The sequence below is a fragment of the Cygnus atratus genome, chromosome 1 (assembly GCF_013377495.2).
Source record: "Cygnus atratus isolate AKBS03 ecotype Queensland, Australia chromosome 1, CAtr_DNAZoo_HiC_assembly, whole genome shotgun sequence".
NCBI lineage: Eukaryota > Metazoa > Chordata > Aves > Anseriformes > Anatidae > Cygnus > Cygnus atratus.
Genome location: NC_066362.1, coordinates 78,091,300 through 78,099,741, shown reverse-complemented (window position 1 = coordinate 78,099,741; position 8,442 = coordinate 78,091,300). Strand labels below are relative to the sequence as shown.

Below are 8,442 nucleotides of genomic sequence, written 5' to 3'. Positions count from 1 at the left end.
ACAGGCACAGGCTGCCCAGAGAGGCTGTGGAGCCTTCCTTCTTAGAGAGCTTCGGAAGCTGCCGGGACGTGGTCCTGGGCAGCCTGCTCTGGGTGGCCTAGCTTGAGCAGGGGTTGGACCAGACGGCCTCCAGAGGTCCCTGCCAACCTCAGCCGTTGTGTGATTCTGTGAACATTATGGTTGGAGAGTCCCTGCTATGAACTCTTGAATTTTCTTTGTCTATAAGCCTGGATTCTAATCCCAGCTTTGGGTTCACAAATACCAGCCCTGCTTCTGGATTGGAGGGTGAATACAATAGAGTTTTATGGCAGATTTCTTTTCTGAAGAGAAGTCCTTCTGTTTTTCCCAAACTTTTCAGTTTGTTTTGAAGTCAGTAAAGATATCGAAAAAAATAAGGGAAAAAATAAAAGGAAAAAAGAGAAAAAAGAAAGCTGAAAAAGAAGGAGGAAAAAAAACTAACTCAGAGCCCTCTGATCAGTTTTGTATGACTTTATTTTTTTTTTCCATTATGGGCTGTCTTCTTCCCTTCTGTCATTCTTTCCCTCTCTGTCTCTTCTGCACAGTAAGCTGAAGCTGGTGCCGGTGGCCGGGGAAGCCTTGGGTTTCCCTGCCTAGGAGCGCTGCCCACGGGCTTGCCCTTTATTCCAACAAATGCTGGGACAGTCCCATGCTCAGCCATCCTGTGTTTCCTGTGCTCCTCACCTGCACCATCAGGTACTTCAACTCATGATCAGAAGAGAAAATAAGACCATTTAAACCAATCCAAAACGAAAGTGAAGTTTTTTACCTGTGAAATTGTCAGGCTGTCAATAACAGTTCTTTACATAAACATTTTTGGAAATAGGTCATTGGTTTATTTGCTTCTTTATTTAATTTTGATTGGAGAGAAGTAGTTCAGTGGGAATTAAAAAAGGATTAAAAAAAAAAAAAAGGGGAGAGAGAGAGAGAGAGGCTTTCCTAAATGACCTTATTTTTTTTTTTCTTTTTGGCAAAAGACCTGCAATCTAGTGTTCAATGTCAGAATGGATGGTGGGATACAGGCTCTCCTTGAAAACTCTTATGTGCTGTGATGGGATCTGTGGAAACAGGACCACCAGTCATATGGCATATAGTGAGAAATATTGTTGAAACTAACCTTTTTTTAAAAAAATACTACACACACCAATAGTGTAAGGATATATATATATATATTTAGTGATTGTATGCATGTATGTTTTGCTTATGTTTCTTTTCTGGTGACTGAAGAGAAGCTATTTAGGGACACATAAGTGCCATTGACTTTCAGTCAGATAGCAGGTATGTAATTGCTTTTGAACAGTTGCATCAGTTATGTGACAATTAAGATCTATATTTTTAACGTGCACTAAAAGTTTTGCTCTTCTGCAGAGAAAAGGGTTTGGATGCTTTTGATGCTAAAATTAGCATGTTGAAATGTTTTAGGAATATCTGTGTCTTTGCTTTGATTAGCTGTGATCTGATTCTCATTGAGGTTCAGTATGGGAAACCTCTAAAAGATGTAGATAGCTTTGTATGTTTATGTATTTTTGCTGCCTTGTGTTGCTGATATGTAGCACTTCCTATAGCTAGATGATATTTGCATATTGTATATAATTATTGTTTATGTAATATTGTTCCATTTCTGACTTAAATGGATCATTATAAAAGCTGTAAAGTTCCACAAAGTAGCTCTGCAGTGTAAAATAACATGATGTAAATTATGGCATACGTAGCACGTGTTTCTTATATTGCAGAATATTTGCTTGTACCACAGACGCTTATGAAAATGGTAAGAAAGTAATGTGTTTGTTTGTTTGTTTGTTTTTCTCATGTTATTATTTATAATTTCTAATGCTATGTTTTAGATCCTGTTTCACAACCAGTCAGATACTCTTGTTGAAATGGTAAGGAAGTCTGAATAATTTGATCACAGCTAAGGACCATTCTGATTAGATACACTAAGAAAATGAAAGACACAAAGTGGTCTCCTCTTCTGGATGCATCCTGACTACCAGAGTAGTTCCCACAGTACTACACAGATAGCTAGGTTCATTTTGGAGCATCCAGCTGTGAGGTGACACACTTAATGCACCAGTGATCTGATCCAGTATAGAAAATCTTTGGGGCCTGATTCTCCAGTGCCTCTCACCTTGTGCAGTCATTTGTAGTGAACATAGCCTGAATGCCTACACTGTAAAACCAGAATACACAATATTTTGCACTGCTTATCCTTCACTGCATACTTGCAACCACATAAGCAGGTGAATGAGGTGAGACAGACTTCAGGTTCTTAAGAGAATTTTTTTTCTATGGAATTGTAAGACTTTTTGTTTTAATAGTAAAATATATAGACGTATGAGCCTTCTAGACAGTAATCTTATGAGCATTATGTAGGATACTTTCAGAGCAACAGAATGTGCACACTTTTAAAAATGTGCAGGTCTAATAGTCAAAACACAGATTATGACAAGTACTAAACCTGAGCCCTTCTCCAGAAATTCAGATGTTGCTAGATGGTTTAAAGTGTTGTTTTCCTAACCGAGCAATCATTTGAGAAAAGGAGTTCCACTGACAATTTTAAATCAGTGATTGCCCTGTTACCAATACAAACGACAATTCATTGCATTTCAGCCTCCTCTCCTCTTTGTTTTTATGATAGTAATTTAGTGATATCAGAAGCTGTGTTACTCTATGAGGGATGGTAGTGCAAAAAAAAAAGAGTTTTGCGTTAAAAATATTGTAACAAAAAATGTATATGCTCTATGATTTTTCAACAAGTCACAACTAGCAGAATGAACTTTCTTGTAAGAAGAAGTATCTGTGGCTGGGGATTTTGTCATTTTTCTTCCTTTCTTTTTGCTTTTCTTGAGGATATCATGCTAGATGATAAACCTATGGCAAATATGCTAAGTTTTTTAAAAGGGTCATATCATTGTTTTTCAAATTTATTTTATTATTAATTACTGTACCTTAATAGAATAAAAAACTTTGTCTTGTGGCACAAAGGATGGCTATGTTCAAAATTAGACACTTTTGTCAGTAACAGGAAATTGAGTCATTTTTTCTGTCCTTTTACAGCATTTTTTTCTTTTGTTTTCATATAAGGACCACTGTAGAGATATTAATCTTAATAAAATAGTATATACAAATCCTTGTTCCTGTGCTAATGATAAGACACTAAGTGCTTGGTCCTGCTAAACCTTACTTACAGGAACTGTCCTCTATTTTCAGAAGTCACAGATGACTCCAATTACCTCCTTTTTTTTCAGTTGATCACTAGCTTTAGGAAATGGGGCTAGGTTTAAAAAAAAGAAGCATATCTGCTCTTGGAAAACTGCGCCATCTCAGGCACCACAATTTCTTCAACTTGTAGAGCACCCAAAACTGCTAATCAGTTTGAAAACTTTATGTTGCAGTCCTTGCTTGAATTTAATGTGCATGCTGTGCACAATGCTGTGCCATGCTGACATACCTGAATTACGTGGGGGTCTGGAAGTACCACACATACACTGTCCTAATGGTCTGCCCTGGCTAATTAGTCCTAAGTGACCCCCACTGAGCCATGCAAGACACATTCCTCGTGGTTTCTATACCTAAGTAAGCATCGCTACATGGTTTCTCATCCTGCAAGTGCTTCCTCCACCTGCAGTGGAGGCTGCATGGAAAAAACTATTAATTAACCTGGTGGTGGGGTAAACAGACAAGAAAGAAAGGGGACAGCCAGCATATATGCATGAGAATGCCAGCTAGGATCCTGGACTGGTTCTCTGGTTTTTGGTAGGCACGTAAGTGAAGCTGGGGGCATATGGGTCTCTGTGCCTTAGGCTACAGTATTTCCTCTCCCTATGAACCATGGCATAGAAACTGTGGTCTAGGGATGCTATCACTTGGTTAGCTATTGTGGTGTAAAGAAAGGTATGTTTTTCCTATTTTGGTGTACTTGGGGGAGGTATAGGATGCTTTCATGGTCTTTGGAGCACCATGGAGACATGGGTAGGCTGAGAAGTCAGATTTGGAAATGGACTGTGTGACAATACACATACTTATTCATTTGTTGGAATTTATGGAAATTTTGAGGTAATCTGAAGTATGGAATAAGACTGAAGTTGGAATAAGAAATCGGCGACTTTGTAACTGGATTTGTGTTTAGGAAAGACAGAAATCTAAATAAAGTATTTGGGGGTTTAGGTGCTCCTTCCTTTTCCTGGGGAAGGGTTCAGAGGTTCAGATGTGAGCTTGTTCGAGAGATTTGGGAAGATCTGCCCTAAATTCTAGCTTTGTAATCCCTGCACTGGGCCCACTTAACTGTTTGACATGTGAAAATATTGTGTTAATGAAGTTCCAGCTTGCTTCTTAAATCCATCCTTGTGACCGTCTTTATTCATCTGTGTGTCCTGAGAGATTATGCTTTTTACATATGTGAGTAATCTCATTGAAATCTAGGAGTTACTAATTGTAGGATGATGGATGAGTGTTGCTTGGGCCTTTAATCCATTTTTGAAACTGAAAGCTGTTTACAGGTTCTTGTAACATTTAATTTTTGCTCAGCATGGACAACGAAAAGCAAGCACCTTACCTTTTTCAACTAGCTCCCTTTTCCCTTTTTTTTTTGTTATTTTGTGTGCCTGCAACCGTTTAAATTACAGAAGACCTAATCAGCATTTAATTTAATCAACATTTCCTGTTTCTTTCAGATTTTGTACCCATCTTCTACTAAAAATAAACATATTCCTTATTTAGTTAATAAGGTCTAAATGTGGCATCCAAAGTGCATTTCAGACCATTAGCTATTCTGCTGGAGCACAACTCTATCATTTAGTTTGAAGAACCAGCTAACAAGAAAAGGTTTAGAGAGCCCTATTCAGGCACACAACAACAGCATACTTATGTTCCCTGGGAAGTTATTTGGATTTTTTTTTTTGAAACATCATAGCTGGGACTCTGTTGCCTCTGAGGGAAAGGAGACAGGACCTGCACAGAAGTAGATTACTTCAATTTGTGTAAGACAGGCTTTTCCTTATGACAGAAATCAGTGCAAGTAACACCCTGATTTTGGTATGGAGAAGCAGATAAGCCATGCTGAATGTAAAAGACAATAGTGATACTTTGATTGATTAGGACCACATAAGGGTGTTATTGGGCTGACACACTCTGATACGAAAACAGATATTTTTTTAAGTTCCTAAATGGTTTCTTCATTTTGATACGGCTTTAAGGCTAACATAGTTGCTCAATAATTCGATTAATTTGGCATAAAGATAATGTTGTTTTATAGATTTGGGCTTTATTCTTCAGTGCTGTCATTTATACCTCTTAAAGGTAGTAATTAATATTTTCCTTACAAGAAAAGTTGCATTTTAGATCAGTACTTGTGAAAATGAGTGTGCCGAGACTCGGCATACTAGAGAATTGGAGGGGTCTGAATTTTCTAGGAGGATGAACTCAAGCAGAACTGGAGACAAGTCAGTTCTGCACAAGCAGAGGTCTACCCATACGTTTTTTCCATATGGAGTCAGGACTAAAAATATCATTGTTAAACATCTAGGTACAGGGGGTGGGGGCAAGTTAGTGAAAGTGGACCTGTGTATAAACCACCTTCACTAACTATGTGCAAATTGATTTTTAGGTGTGCACTGCTCATTGTAAGGACGGGCAATACCTTTCATTTCAACACAGTTGCGTTCCATGTATTCAGCTAGAAAAGAACCAGTCTCAAACGGTGCTCCCCTGCTGTTTGGAAACTGAAAGTTAGCCAGAACTGTGCAAATTTCCACCTGAAAATACGTAGCAGTCTTTGTTTTTGTACAGTACCCTACCTTTCATTGGCTAAGTCACGCTGAAAACGTTCTTTTGTGTTTTCTTTAGTTATTCGGGGTGGAAAAGTTGCTTGAAGCTGTGCTCCCAGCTGTGTCCAAGCCATGTGTACTAACATTCAACATCCTGTGTTCTCAAATATGCAGAGCTAAATAAGGATATGTCTTTAGGTTCTACTAAAAAGCATTTGGTTGACTGAAAATTTTGAAATGAGTCAGTATAGAGATGGTAACATCCTTCCTTTACCTAAAAAAACCCAAACACATACACACAAAAAAAAAGAAAGAAAAACAACAGAATGAATCCTGAGCAATTAACAGTAAATTAATTAATTATTGGCATTCACAATTATTGTTTTAAAAAGTGTTTGGAATGATGATGATAGAGTCCTTGAGGGATGAAATATTGCCATTATTTAAGCAAAACTCAAATGCAGCTAGTACCAGGCCATTGGGTCGTTTTTTTTTTTTAATTCTCTTTTCCACTAAACACCTTAATCCTATTGTAGAAGTAGAAAAATACAGCTCCTGTGGAGAGCATAATACAATCTCACACCATTGTGCTTTTGATCTTAAACAAAATGCACCCGCATTTGGCTTTTTCTCTTTGCTCCAGATTAGTTTTGGACCCAACCACCCTAATTCCTTTCTTGTGTTGAACTGCAAGGAAGTACAGCATGACTGTGAGGAGCTAGCAGAAAGCAAGAAGGGAAGGGGGAGCAGTGCTTATAGGTGGGATTCATTTCAATAGAAAAGAGCTCAGAAAGACGTGGGGAGGACACGTGTACTCCTGCCAGCCTAACCCAGAGACGTCTGGCCGTAGGTGCCTCGGTGTGGCAGTACCTGAGCTCAGGTGGAGCTGCGTGCCCCACAGATGCAATGGTTGGGGTCATTGGCTTGGGGTGCCGGCCAGCAGAAGCGGGATTTGCGTGAAATGGGGGGGACTCAAGACTGGAGGCTCGGATGACCAGTGTGAGCACAGATGGGGCAGTGCAGGGCGAGACTTCGCCATTCAGTGTGTGGGTACCTTTCTCAAGCGTCTCGACTTGATGCAGGTGAGGCAAGTTTGGGTTTTGGTGTTGCTGCGGGGTGTGGGTGGGTTGATGCAGCCAGACCATGGGCCATTGCCAGCCTAGCCTGCCTGGCTCACTGCAGCGGGGCAGCAAACAGCTCCCGAAAGCCACGCTGGCCCCTGGCACCCTGAGCCCGGCCAGAGATGCTGCTGCAGAGCTGAGGAATCCCGCTTCTCTCCCAGTCTGGGTTTCCCTCCTGCAAGAGAAGTAGCAGGAGCAGCTGGGAGGGCTGATGCTTGCGTCTGCACAGTGCCGGCCAGCCTCCTGCCAGGCAGCGGTGCGTGAGATCCGCGCTGCTCCCATCCCACCCGCAGCACGCCCGTGGGAGCTCCGGAGCTCCAGCTACGGAGGGAGCACAGGCAGAAACATTGCTATAGCTTTTTTATTCCTTTTTTCCCCCTCCTTTTCATTTTTCCTTTTTTCCCCCCTTTTTCCCATCAGGGTTACCACCCTCCCTCCCCACTCCTACGGAGAGGTCTGAAGTCTCACTGAATCAGCAGTTGTGAACAGTCTCCGTGCTGTTAATGGTTTGCATCTTTTTGCATCAAAGGGTAAAAATCACTTAGGGACACGCACACAATGAAAAGATCATATACAGTAACGCATCCAAGCAGGAAAAAAAAAAAAGGTTGTAATGCTCATGAATTTCAGATGAAGACTTTTTAAATCCCCGAGAAGGCGGTGAAATTGTTTGATTGTTCTTGTTAATTATTGGACTCGTCCCAGCATCAAATATTTGCGGGAGATAAGGCTTCCCTTATGAATAACAACCCGCCTTACTCCTCTCGGATCAGCTCGGCTCGGCTCGGGGCGGTCCCGCCTTGCCCACTCGCGGCCAGCCGGCTTGCACCAGCACGTGGGGCAAGCCAAAAAAACAAAAGACCTCGGGGGTGGGCAACCGGGGGGGACGGGACCCGGGGGTGGGCAGCGGGGGGACCCCGAGCGGGGCCGGTCCCCCCGCGCCGGCAGCGCGCTGCCCGCCGCCTGTTTGAAGTACGGGGCGGAACGAGCGGCGGCCGAGACGGACCAACGCGGCACCCCACGACCCCCATACCCCACAGCCCCCCCCCCACCCCGCACACCCCACACACACCCCACAACCCACCCGTGAAGCCTCCGGGGGGCGGCCGGCCGGGCCCCCGCCGGGCCAGCCCCGGGACGCGGCGGCGCTCACCCGAGATGGCGGACAGGAGGTAACGGGAAGCTGGGGGGCTGCGGAGTGGGGAGAGGGAAAAGGGGGGGGAGGGGGCGGCGACGGACGGGACCCCCCCAAAAAAAATGCGGAGCGTTATTTGGAAGAGCCGCGGCCATGCGGGGAGCCCCCAAACTTGTGCGTGGGGCCGCGCCCGGCACCGGGATCCCGGAAAGAGGGGGGGTTGTCGGGTGGGGGACACCCCCACACCATCCTCCTCCTCCTCTTCCTCCTCCTCGTCTTCCTCCCCCCCCCCGCCCGCAGGAGGAGGGGGCTCCCGAGGCCGAGGTCCGGCGGCGTCCCCCGCGCTGTGGGGAAGTTAACGGGGTGTACGGGAAGGGCTCGGTGCCCCCCCCGGGACTGATGA

General features: G+C 43.5%; 1 long non-coding RNA gene across 1 annotated transcript; it reads right to left on the bottom strand.

The window, feature by feature from the left end:
• Window positions 1–613: 613 nt before the first annotated feature.
• Window positions 614–7,077, bottom strand: LOC118245012 (uncharacterized). Its single transcript, XR_004777735.2, has 4 exons — window positions 6,838–7,077; window positions 5,814–6,057; window positions 5,657–5,727; window positions 614–723 (listed from the first exon to the last, which is right to left on the bottom strand). It is a non-coding gene; the product is annotated as an uncharacterized LOC118245012 (long non-coding RNA).
• Window positions 7,078–8,442: the final 1,365 nt, after the last annotated feature.